Consider the following 13939-nt stretch of genomic DNA (forward strand, 5'->3'; position numbering starts at 1 on the left):
ATTTTTGCTATGCTGCTGGTGCCTTCCACAGTGAAAGCTGACATAAAATACTTATTAAATTGAATTGACATTATTCAATTTTTCTGCCATTGCTTTGTCCCCATTGCTACCTTTTGCAGTGGCGTTTTCCAATAGCCCAATGTCCAGTCTTGCCTATATTTGGAAGAAGCCTTTGGTATCCTCTTTTATATTATTGGCGAGCTTACCTACATATTTCACCTTTTCTCTCTTTATTGCTTTTTTTAGTTGCCTTCTGTTTTTAAAAGCTGCTCAATCCTCTGGCTTCTCACTATTTTTGCTATATGCCCTCCATTTTATTTGTGTTGTCTTTGACTTCCCCTGTTGGGCATGGTTGCCTCATCCTCCCTTTAGGATGCTTTTTCTTTGGGATACACTGATTCTGTGTCTTCTGAATTGCTTCCAGAATCCATTGCTGCTCTGCCATCATCCCTGCTTGTGTCTCCTTCCAATCAACTTTGGCCAGTTCGTCAACTATAGTTCCCTTTCTGGACTATACATCTGATTTTAGCTTCTCCCTTTCAAATAGCAGGGTGAATTCTATCATATTACAATCACTGTCCCCAAGGGTTCCTCTACTTTAAGCTAATCAGAAATGGTTCATCGTGATTTCTTTGCTCTTGCAATTTTTTTAACTCTACCCACAAGGATTCTGTCTGATCCTACGTTGCTTCTTTCTAAGGATTTGATTTCATTTTTTAAACCAACGAAGTTGCCCCAACCCCTCTGCCCACCCGCCTGTACTTTCAATATGTGTGACTTTGAATGTTATGTTCCCAGTTGTGATCTTCTTTTAACCATGACTGTGATGCCCACAACATCAGACCACCAATTTCTAACTGCGCAACAAGATCATCTACCTTATTTTATATACAATATAAAAGATGGCATATATTTATCACCTTTTTAATTTTGTCTTCTTTCTAAACTTTATTCTGGAGACTTCAGTAACTGCACCTGCACTCTCTTTCCCTTAACTTGAATTGAATTGACTTTATTACTTACACCCTTCATATATATGAGGAGTAAAAATCTTTACTTTGTGTCTCCATCTAAATGTGCAATGTGCAATTCATGGTAATTTATAATAAATAGTATGTACAATAGGACAGTCAATATAACTTAGAAATACAATTGTGCCAGCATGAATTAAGCATTCCGATGGTCTGGTGGAAGAAGCTGTCCCAGAGCCTGTTGGTCTTGGCTTTCATGCTGCGGTACTGTTTCCTGGATGGTAGCAGCTGGAACAGTTTGTGGTTGGGGTGATTCTGGTCTCCAATGATCCTTCGGGCCCTTTTTACGCACCTGTCTTTGTAAACATCCTGAATAGTGGGAAGTTTGCATCTACAGATGTACTGAGCTTTCCGCACCACTTTCTGTAGAGTCTTGCGATTGAGGGAGGTACAGTTCCCACAGCAGGCAGTGATGCAGCCAGTCAGAATGCTCTCAATGGCACCCCTGTAGAAAGTTCTTAGGATTTGGGGGCCCATACCAAACTTCTTCAACCATCTGAGGTGAAAGAGGCGCTGTTGTGCTTTTCTCACCACACCGCCAGTTTGTACAGGCCACGAGATCCTTGACAATGTGTATGCCGAGGAACTTGAAGCTGTTCATCCCTCAACTTTTACAAACTGTTGAATTTGTCCCTGCCCCCATCCCCTCCACCCTATTATTTAGTTTAAACCCCTATCCTCAATCCCAGTAATGCAATTCATCAGCAGGCTGATCCCAGTACAGTTCGGGTGGAGCCTATCCTATTGGAACAGCCCCTTCCTTCTCCAAGATTGGTGCCAATGCCCCACGAATTCAGACGCACTTCTCCCACACCAAGTTTCGAGTCATGCATTAACTCTCTGATCTTGTTAACCCTGTGCTAATTTGCATGTGACTCAATTAACAATCCAGAGATTATTAACTTTTTGGCTCTGTATTTGAATTTAGACCCTAGCTGCTCAAATTCCTTAAACAGAGATGCTCTTTCTTACCAAGTCATTTGGCAAATACAGAAGAGAATGACAATATTGCTCTACTGTGTTCCTTGGATTTTGTTTTCTCAACATCATCATCATTTTGTGCCTTTTCATTCGACGAGGTCGATCATGGTCTTATCCATGAGTGACCCCAGCCATTATCGATAGATTGTCTGCCTGGAGTCAGTGGTCACATAACCAGGATTTGTGATGTGCACCAGCTGCTCATACGACCATCGACCATCCACTCCATTCGCTTCACTTGACCCTGATCGGGGGGGCTAAGCAGGTGCTACACCTTGCCCAAGAGTGACTCGCAGGCTAGCAGAGTGCCTTACACCTCATTTGGTAGAGAAATGTCTCCATCCCACCATGCAATCCTCAACTATGGGAAATATTATTTCTGCATGTTCTATCAAGTCCTAAGAATTCAAGTCACTATTTAATCTCTTACTGTTGTTTCAAAAATTTTGATCAAAATGGATCACATAAAACTTTGCTAGTTTTCTTTTCTATGTCCTTGCCTCTTCAATTATCTATATCCCTTGAAGCCTCCCTGCATCTAATTAATAACTTGTATTGCAGACTTGAGCAATCCATATAACCTCCTCATCCAAATAGTTGAAGAGAGAACAACTGGGGCCCCAACATCAATCCTAACAACATTCCACCAGTTGCAACCTGTCAAATGACGTATTTTCTTCTACCATTTTGTCTGCCCCAGCCCCATGTATGTGGTAACTCACTGGTTTTCTGAAAGGCTGAATCTACTGTCTCTGATCCACTGTAGGCTCCATCACAAGACTTGATGCTTTCTTTTGGATTTCACTTGTGTAGTAGTTTTATTCTTTGTCATTTCTGACCTAACAAGATTCTTCTAAAACCTTGTCCTAAAAGCTATGACAAAATTTACCAGCTATCCAGCCATCATTCAGTAAGTACGTAAACCATAATGCAGTCTGTACCATATTTTCAACCTAGCTTTATCTGACAAGCAAATTACTCAGATTTGTCCTAACTAGCAAGTAGCACTTTACTATCCAGGAAGGGATGCTCCATACAGTGTAGATAGAGGTAGGCTTTTTGTAAATGCATTTAATATTTACTGTCACTTTGTGATGTGGAATTAACAGGAAGGATGGAAGAACTGATCTTGCTACAAAATGACTTTGAACTGAAGCTGAGATTCAAAACATCATATCAAGACTTTTGGCTGCAGAAAAAAAATCTCTGAATGCTTTCCTGCATTGTGGGAAAAATGTCAAGATGTTCTTTTATTGCCTTTCCTCCATCGCATGCTTCAAGCAAGCTTCAGTTATACTAGTACCTAAGAAGAACATAGTACAGTAACTTGCCACAATGACTATCGTCCAGTAGCACTTGTATCCACTGTAATGAAGTGATTTGAGGGGATAGCGATGAAACATATTAACTCCCACCTGAGAAGCGGCTTGTATCCACTCGAATTCACCTATCGTCATAACAGGTCAACAGTGGATGCTTTTTCATTGGCTCGTCACTCAACACGGGAACATCTGGACAGCGAATATGCATGCATCAGGATGTTTTTCATTGACTACAGTTCTGTATTCAATACTATCATCCCCTCAACAACAACAGCAACCTCTCACTCGATGTCAGCAAGACCAAGGAGATGATTATTGACTTCAGGAGGAGGAAACCGGAGGTCCATGAGCCAGTCCACATCAGGAGATCAGAGATGGAGAGGGTCAGCAACTTTAAATTCCTTGGTGTTATCATTTCAGAGGATCTGTCCTGGGTCCAGTGCATAAATGCCATTATGAAAAAGCACAGGAACATCTTTATTTTCTTAGGAGTTTGTGAAGATTCAGCGTGTCATCTAAAACTTTAGCAAACATCTATAGATGTGGGGTGGAGAGTATATTGACTGGCTACATCACAGCCTGGTATGGAAACGTCAATGCCCTTGAATAGAAAATCCTACAAGAAGTAATGGATACAGCCTGGTCCATCACAGGTAAAGACCTCCCCACCATTGAGCACATCTACATGGGGTGCTGTTGCAGGAAAGCAGCATTCATCATCAAGGGCCAATACCCAGGCCATGCTCTCTTTTTGCTTCTACCAGCAGGAAGAAGATCCTGAAGCTCCTGTATCCATCAGGTTTAGGAAGTTATTACTCCTCAACCATCAGCTTCACTCACCCCATCACTGAACTGTTCCCACAACTTATGGACTCACTTTCGAGGACTCTTCATCTCATGTTCTCGATCTCCGTCTGTCTAGTTCTCAATCTCCATCTCTCTACCTTTTATTTGCACTTTTACACATTGGATGTTTTGTCCATCGTTGGATGCAGCCTTTCATTGATTCTATTGTGTATCTTGTATTTTCTGTGATTGCCCACAAGAAAATGAATCTCAGGTTGTATATGATGACATGTTCTTTCATAATAAATTCACTTTGAACTTTGAACTATGTATTGTAAATCAAAATCAAAATTTTTAAGTTTTATAGATTTTAGATTTAGATTCAACTTTATTGTCATTGTGCCAAGTACAGATACAAAGCCAATGAAATGTATTTAGCATCTGACCAGAAATGCAAAGAATAGTGTTATTTACAAAATAACTGCGAATAAAAGTAAGTGCTACAGCATACAAATATAAAAGTACTGAGACAGTACAATATGGGTGCAATACTGCTTAGCGCTGTGATGAGAGGTTCAGCAGTGTCACAGCCTCGGGGAAGAAGCTCTTCCTGTGCCTGCTGGTGCGGGAGCGGAGGCTCCTGTAGCGCCTGCCAGATGAGAGGAGAGTAAAAAGTCCATGGTTAGGGTGAGATGCATCCCTGATGATGCTTTTCGCCCTGCCCAGGCAGAGTTAATGGTAGATGTTCTCAATGGTGGGCAATTGGGTGCCGATAATCCGCTGGGCAGTCTTCACCACACGCTGGAGTGCTTTGCGGTCCGATACGGGACAATTGCCATACCACGCTGAGATGCAGTTGGTGAGTATGCTCTCAATGGTACAGACAGGAAAGTGGTAGCTGTGCTGGGGTTGTGGTCTTGGAGCCAAGCAGGGAGTAACCCAAAAAAGTTTGGGAATCACTGATCTATACTGAATGATGGGGGAGGTGGTCAGTATAAAGAGGTGAGGGGAAGGGGAGGAGCAAGACCTGGCAAGGGTTAAATGGATCCAGGTGAGGAGGGGGTGGCAGGTAGATGGAGGGTGAAGTGGAAATAGCAGGATCTGGGAGGTCATAGATAAGTTTGATGATGGAGTCTGATAGGAAAGGAAGATGGAGCAGGGAACCAAATGAAGGAAGTGTGTTATTATGTGTGTACATATTAAAGAACTTAAGTTCCCAGTGTGGATTGCAGGTGGCTTACAGTGGACCGGAAGTGACGATGGTGAACGGGACACATAGACACGCTCTTAGCGAGCTAGAGCGTCCTGAGTAAAGTGTACTTGAGCTGAAGCCATTCTGTAAGTAAAATAGTTCTAGTGTTTTTACCCACGCAAAATTGTCTTTGCTAAAGAACAAGCATAGCAGGAGGTGGGGAGGGTTGACGGAAGTATTGTGGGTTGGGGTGTGGGTGAAGGGGACCCAATGGGAAGGAGTGAGAGCGAGATGGGTGAAGGATGTGAAAGAAACATTGATGGTGGCCACCTGGTTAATTCACGGCCATTGGAGAAAGAAATTTGCTCTCCCGATTCATTCCAGACTTTGTAACTCCAGACCAAAAGCAATTTGGTTCTCGCTTCACTGCTTGGCAAGCCCCTTAATTCAGGGGCTGTAAAGGCTTGCTCTCCCAGTGATGCCCAACACTGTGACTCAGTAGACTGAAGATATTGGGTTTCATAGCACACTTCAATAGGGAAATGGTTACTGACAGAAAATTAAGGAGAGTTATCTTTTTACACTATTGTACAGAACCAAAGTTTACCCGACTGAAGTAATAAGCTTGGATCTGTTTTCTTCCTCCCCCATCCCCATGTGCTCTCAATTAAGCTAGCCAATAGAATCAATAATGAAGCAATTTGCATAACCCAATTCATCTCCTCCAATGCACAGGAGGGGAGGAGAAGATGGCGGCGTGACGCAGCGCGCGCGGCCGCTCCGAAATGATGCCGCTGCTACTGTGCAATTGAGAATCTCTGGAGGGGAAGGCCCCAAATCCTCGGCTTTGCCTATTGCCTGTTGCCGGAGACTAATCCCACACCGCAGGCCACTTCGAGGGCCACTGATGACAGAAGTTGGTAGAGCGTTATCAGTGAGCCACAGGTCATATCCTGGGGAGAGAGATTAGAATGTCCAAACAAAAAGAAATTATTCCAGAATTCCCATGTGTTAATGGTGCTCCCAGTGTGGTTCTGGCCCCAGGGAGATAAAGACACAATCTGTGCACAGTGCTCCCAATGTGATTCTGATCTAGGGATATGGAGTTGGGAACCATGCATGATGCTCCCATGGTGGGTCTGAACCTAGTATATGAAGATGGGAACCATGCACGGCGCTGCCAGTGTTGGTGTGACTGAAGGAGAGATGGGAACTGTGCATGGTACTCCCGATCCAGCCCTTTCCAGATTTAACCCACGTTCGACAATCCCACTGCCCAACACTCAGTACCTGTAACTGATACTCCAGCGGCACGTGCGTTGCTTCAATAATCCATGCTGGTCAGTGGAACATGGGGGATTTCCGGCACGGAAGGACGGCTCGTTTCAGTTTCCCTGCTGCTCATTCTCGGGAATTGCAGCTGGACAATGTGATGTACAGCAGCACTGAGAGCCCTGTGGGAAGAGATCACAAAGTTGTTGAATCATGAGGATGACCATTTCTGCGCTCCTGGTGTGGTCTGACCTAGGGCTACGGCGACCGGAACCACGCACGGTGTTCTCAAAGGCAGAGATTTAGTTTAGCAATGGTCGGAGAGCTGGCATGGTCTCAACTCTCACAAGGGAAGATTAGAGAAAAACTGGGGGAATGTATAAATGCAGAAACGGACCAGGGTGTGGTAAAGCCGGCTGGATTCACTGAGTTACCAGCCACCAGTTGTAGGAAGGTGAGGCAGAATATCCTGTTCAGGGTGTGTTTGTTCAATCCCGCCGTCTCTTTGGGGGACATCAAAGAGGAACAGGCCCTTCAGCATATGATGATGTACCAAACTAACACAAATGCCCAACTAAACTAATCCCTTCTGCCTAAGCAGTGACCCTATGCCTCCGTTCTCTGTACGTTCTAAGATCTTTCATAACCACCTCTATCATATCTGCCTCCATCACCACTCCTGGCAGTGCACTGCAGGCACCCATTGTCTTATGTGTCGGAAATTTGCCCCAAACATCTCCCGTAAGCTTACCCTCTCACCTTACATGCATGATGCTAAGTTAAAGTGAAGTTGACCAGTTCTGGATTAGTCAGGACATCAAAGGTTATGGGGAGATGGCAGTAGAATGGGTTGAGAGGGATAATAAATCAGCCATGATGGAATGCCGGGGCAGACTTGATGGGCTTATTCTGTTCCTAGGTTTTATGGTCTTGCATCTAGTATTAGACAATTCCACCCTGGGAGAGAAAGATTCTGGATATCCACTCTATGCCTCTCATAATCCTAAACTTCCCTTGGGTCTCCTTTCAGCCTGCATCGCTCCACAGAAAACAACTCAAGTTGTCCAGTTTCTTGTGGATAATACCCACTTGTCCAGACAGCATCTCTTCTGCACATCCTTCCTATCATGGGGTGAGCAGCACTAAATGCAGTGCTCCAGGTATGCCCTAAGCAGAATTTTATGCAACTACACTGTAATTTCTTGACTCTTGAACTCAAAGACTCAACTAATAAAGAAAAGCAGCCGTGCGTCTTTACCACCCTCAGTCTGTGCACCCATCTTCAGAGCAATATGCACTTGATCCCCAAGAACCAATTTGTCCCTCTGTGAGAGAAGAACTCTGCCTGCAGTGAAGGCAGACTTGTTTAGAGTGGATGCAAATCAGTCGAGGTGTGTTGATGGTTCCTGTGGAGGTTGGAGATGATCTTTGGATGGGTGGCAGTTACAGCGGTGGGAGACGGATGATCAGAAATGCAGAGAGTGCATGAGAGAGAACAGACACAATCAGGGGGTTGAAGTTCTTCCTCCCACCTTATTGGTGGAGAACTCACCGACAAACAACATGAATAATAACAAAGTTTCCTCAGTGCATTGAAGAAGGAAGCAACAGGTGAAAGGATCTGTCATCTTCTTGATTGATTTGATCGAAGCAGTGTCATGTTTTCTACAGTGGGACAGGAATAGATTGAGCTTCACTCCTGAGTCTGACCCTGGGCGTGTGTGATGGGATATTGTGGAAGGAGCCTCCCTCTGTATCTGCACCCAGGAGGATGTGAAGTAATGGGATGGGGTGTAAAGGAAGCTTTACTCTTTGACCCAGGGTGTGTGTGTTTGTGTTGGCTTTGAGCACATCTACTCTCTGTGCACACAAAACACCACAATCTTATAGGATAGGACTGTATCCCAGAGATAGGGAAGTGGTCCAGCATACCCAATGACTGTTCTAAGAGATGGGAAGAAGATGGAGTCTTCAGTGCCCGTTTTCAGAGGGAGAGATGGCAGTGTATTTGGTGCTGGCTCCTGAAGGGGAGAGGACAGTGTGTCTGACATCCGCTCAAGGGAGAGGGAGGAGTACACGCCGACATTGCCATCATTGGCCATTTGTCTCTGATCCTTCGGTCCTCACTGCAGGCCTAGCCAAAGTTCACCCGCGACTCCCCATGCATACTTGTCCACTGCAGCACACTTTCTGCCTCCAAGGGGAAATCGCTTTGTGCTCCCTCTCCCCATCACTGAGCCTCGCCCTCCCATCCCTCTGACAGTTCCTTCTCTCTCTGGCTCCCTCACTGAGGAAGCGATCTCCCCAGAAGTGAGACATCCAGGACTTTCCTGAGTGGATATTGCCTTGAATTACACAGCCTCCTGCTGGAGTGTTCCGTCTGGATGGCACATGAATATAGGCCTGTCCCTCAGGAGCATTCTGATGGACTGCATCACCATCTGGTGGGGATTGGAAGCAGCTGTAAACTCAGCCTGTTCCATCATGGGCAGAAGCCTCGCCACCATCATAGACATCCTCAAACGATGGTGCTTCAAGAAGGCAGCATCCATCATTGGGAATCCTCACCATCCAGGACAAGCCCTCTGATTACCACCATCGGAGTGCAACCCGGTGTGGTCTGCTGTTGTAGACCATCCGCTTTGAGGTTTGACGTGTGTTCAGAAACGCACTTCTGTGCTCCACTGTTTTAACGTGGTTATCTGTGTTAGTCACGTTCCTGTCAGCTTGAACCAGTCTGGCCATTCTCCTCTGACCTCTCTCATTAACGGAGTGATTTTGCCCACAGAGCTGCCGCTCACTGGATTTTTTTTTGTTTTTTTACACTATCACCCGGTCGCACTCACATCGACGGTGATGAAATGCTTTGAGAGGTTGATCATGACTAGACTGAACTCCTGCTTCAGCAAGGACCTGGACCCATTGCAATTTGCCTATCGCCACAAAGGTCAACGGCAGACATAATCTCAATGGCTCTCCACATGGTTTTAGACCACCTGGACAACACAAACACCTACATCAGGATACTGTTCATCGACTATAGCTCAGCATGTAATACCATCATTCCCACAATCCTGATTGAGAAGTTGCAGAACCTAAATCTCTGTACCTTCCCCTCTGCAATTGGATCCTCAGCTTCCTAACCAAAAGACCACAATCTGTGTGGATTGGTGATAACATCCTCTGTGCACCTCAGGGGTGTGTGCTTAGCTCACTGCTCTACTCTCGATATACACATGACTGTGTGGCTAGGCATAGAACAAATACCACTTATAAACTTGCTGACAATACAACTATTGTTGGTAGAATCTCAGGTGGTGATGAGAGGGTGTACAAGAGTGAGATATGCCCACTAGTGGAGTGGTGCAGCAGCAGCAACCTGGCACTCAACATCAGTAAGACGAAAGAGCTGATTGTGGACTTCAGGAAAGGTAAGACACTTCCATTTAGAAACCATAGAAAAACTACAGCACAGAAACAGGCCTTTTGGCCCTTCTTGGCTGTGCCAAACCATTTTCTGCCTAGTCCCACTGACCTGCACACAGACCGTATCCCTCCATACATCTCCCATCCATGTATCTGTCCAATTTATTCTTAAATGTTAAAAAAGAACCCGCATTTACCACCTCGTCTGGCAGCTCATTCCATACTCCCATCACTCTCTGTGTGAAGAAGCCCCCCCCTAATGTTCCCCTTAAACTTTTCCCCCCTCACCCTTAACCCATGTCCTCTGGTTTTTTTCTCCCCTTGCCTCAGTGGAAAAAGCATTTAGGAACTTCACTGCCTTTTGCACTATCTAAATTGAATAAACAAATTTTCATCCCTATAGTTAAACATACATTGCGAATATGGTTTCAATTTCGTAAATTTTTTGGCCTGAATGAATTTATGTTATTAAGCCCTATTATATCTAATTTCTTTTTCCAACCCTCGGTAATGGACCAAGCCTTTTTGATATGGAAAACGAAAGGCATAATATGCTTTCGTGATCTATTTCTGGATAACTGCTTTATGTCTTTTGAGCAGTTATCTGAGAAATTTGATTTGCCTAGATCCCATTTTTTTTAGATACTTACAAATAAGAAATTTTTTAAATACTACGTTGCTTACCTTTCCGACTTCAAATCCTTCTGGCATTTTTGATAAAATTTTAGGCTTTAATCCTTTGCAGAAGGGATTAATAGCAATAATTTATGATATAATTATGAAATTACTGCCAGATATATCTGATAAAATTAAAAATGAATGGGAAAGGGAACTTCAACTTTCCCTACCTACAGAGAAATGGGATAAAATTTTTCAATTAGTTAGTAGTACTTCTATATGTGCTAAACATACTCTAATACAATTTAAAGTAGTACACAGAACTCATATGTCCAAAGCTCATTTTTATTCCCATATAAACCCTACTTGTGATAGATGTCACTCTGAAGTGGCTTCTTTAACTAATATGTTTTGGTCCTGTCCACTTTTGGAAAAATATTGGAAAGACATTTTTGATATTATTTCAACAGTTCTATGCTTTGATTTAAAACCCCATCCTATTACGGCAATCTTTGGATTGCCAATGGTAGAACATAGATCTTTGTCTTCTTCAGCCTGTCGAATGATAGCTTTTGTTACTTTAATGGCAAGAAGATCTATTTTGTTGAACTGGAAGGAAACTAATCCTCCAACTACATTCCAATGGTTTTCTCAAACCATATTAAGTTTAGATTTAGAAAAAATTAATAGTGATATTTTTGACCCTTCGGTTAAATTTGAAGATACTTGGAAACCTTTTATGCAACATCTTCATATGATGTAATCTGACCTTTCCAAATATTTTTTCTAAAATTATATGATGAGAGGAGCGGAGTTAACGACCTTATTGATCATGTCTGATACAAGTTGTTGGTCTAGCCCTGTTTTGCCTTTTTTTGGTTTTTTTTCTCTTTTTCTTTTGGGTTTTTCTGTTTATATATTATTTTTTTCTTTCTATTTCTTTGTTACCGTTTAATCTCATTATGAGTTTGGAAGTCTTTTATTTCTATGTTACTTAAAATTCATTTTATATATGCTGATGAACATTTTTCCAATCTCTTTGTACCAACTTTGTTATTGAGTTTATAATTTTGAAAAACTAATAAAAAGATTTAAAAAGAAAGGAAAGGTAAGACGAAGGAATATGTACCAATCCTCAGAGAGAGTGAGCAGCTTCAAGTTCCTGGGTGTCAAGATCTCTGAGGATCTAACCTAGTCCCAACATATTGATGTAGTTATAAAGAAGGCAAGACAGCGGCTATACTTTATTAGGATTTTGAAGAGATTTGGCATGTCAAAAAGTATACTCAAAAACTTCTATAAGTGTACAGTGGAGAGCATTCTGACAGGCTGCATCACTGTCTGGTATGGAGGGGCTACTGCACAGGACCGAAAGAAACTGCAAAAGGTTGTAACTCTAGTCAGCTCCATCTTGGGCACTAGCCTACAAAGTACCCAGGACATCTTTAAGGAATGGTGTCTCAGAAAGGCAGCGTCCATTATTAAGGACCTCCAGCACCCAGGGCATGCCCTTTTCTCACTGTTACCATCAGGTGGGAGGTACAGAAGCCTGAAGGCACACACTCAGCGATTCAGGGACAGCTTCTTCCCCTCTGCCATCTGATTCCTAAATGGACATTGAATCTTTGGACACTACCTCACTTTTTTTAAAATATACAGTATTTCTGTTTTTGCATGTTTTGTTAAATCAATTCAATATACATAATTGATTTACTTGTTTATTTAATATTTATTTTTATTTTATTTTTTTCTCTCTGCTAGATTGTGTATTGCATTGAACTGCTGCTGCTAAGTTAACAAATTTCATGTCACATGCTGGTGATAATAAACCTGATTCTGATTCTTATTCTGACATAGTATCCAGCAGACTCAAAAACAGTTTCTTCCCTGAGCAATAAGGCTTGAAAAGAACACAACTTTTCTGCTTAGTCATCACCCCTCTTCACTCCTCTCAGCGCTTTCCCCGATGCCTGTACCAGCTGTCAATGGGGATGGCTTTCACTTCCCTTCAAACTATTTTCATCATCCCACTTTTCCATTCTTATCAGTCCATTGGACACAATCCCCCACCTACACCTGCCTCCTCCCCATCTTCACATTACCCTTACTAAGAGGAACAGACATGGAAACACTGTTGAAAATCGGTCAAGTAATTGCCTTATCACTTAGACTGCCTATTCTATCAACTATCCATATCTGCTCCGTCTGAAACGTCCACTCAGTTGCATATCTAGCTGTTTTAACAATTTTAGATTGTCCACCCCATCGTAGCGTAGTTAGCAAAGTATGGTGATTATGGAAATTACGCAAACTAAAAATTTCACAATGTATAGGTGAAGCTGTATTAAAAAAAACTTACTCGAAATCTCTCAAATTGTAGTGCACTATCAACACCAATCAACAGCGACATCTGCTGGTTGGTCTGATAATAGCATTGACCTTAATAATGTATAAAAATCTATGTAGGTTGCCCCCGTTTTCCGAACGTTCGCTTTACGACACCTCGCTGTTACGAAAGAACTACATTAGTTACCTGTTTTCGCTAACAGAAGGTGTTTTCACTGTTACGAAAAAAGGCAGCGCGCGCCGAGCAGCCAAGCTCCTCCCCCGGAACTGCATTCTAGCCGGCTTTGCTTAAACACGTGCTTTATCTCAATTTATTTTGTGCATCCGTTAGCAAAACGAGTTCTAAGGTATTGGAAAAGCCTAAGAGAGCTCGTAAGGGTGTTACACTTAGCGTAAAACTAGACATAATTAAGCTTTTCGATCGTGGTGAACGAAGTAAGGACATTGTCCGCGCGTTGAACTTGCTTGCGCCCACCATCCGCACTATTTATACGCAGAGAAAGAGAATTTTGAAAGCTGCCGATGTTACTGTTGGTTCTGCTCCTAGCAAAGTGATCTCTCTTAGTCAGCATCCAGTAATGGATAAAATGGAAAGTCTATTGCTTGAGTGGATTGATGAGTGTACAAAGCGTGGTGTTCCGTTAAGTTTTCTTATACTTAAAAGAGAAATCAGTCAGTCTTTTTAATAAGCTGAAACAGAAAGCACTGGACGATGGTGATGAAAGTGTTGCGAAAGTGGAATTTAAAGGTAGTCATGGGTAGTTTGATCGGTTTCTGAGGCGAGGGCAGCTTCATAGTTTAACGTTTACCGGAGTGCTTCGGCTGATACTGAAGCTGCTGAGAAGTTCCCAGCAGAACTGAAGAAAATAATTATAGAAGGTGGTTATTCGTATAAGCAAGTGTTTAACTGTGACGAAACTGCAATTTATTGGAACAAATTGCCGAGCAAGACATTTATTTCGATA

Source organism: Mobula birostris, chromosome 23, assembly GCF_030028105.1.
Source record: "Mobula birostris isolate sMobBir1 chromosome 23, sMobBir1.hap1, whole genome shotgun sequence".
Classification (NCBI taxonomy): domain Eukaryota; kingdom Metazoa; phylum Chordata; class Chondrichthyes; order Myliobatiformes; family Myliobatidae; genus Mobula; species Mobula birostris.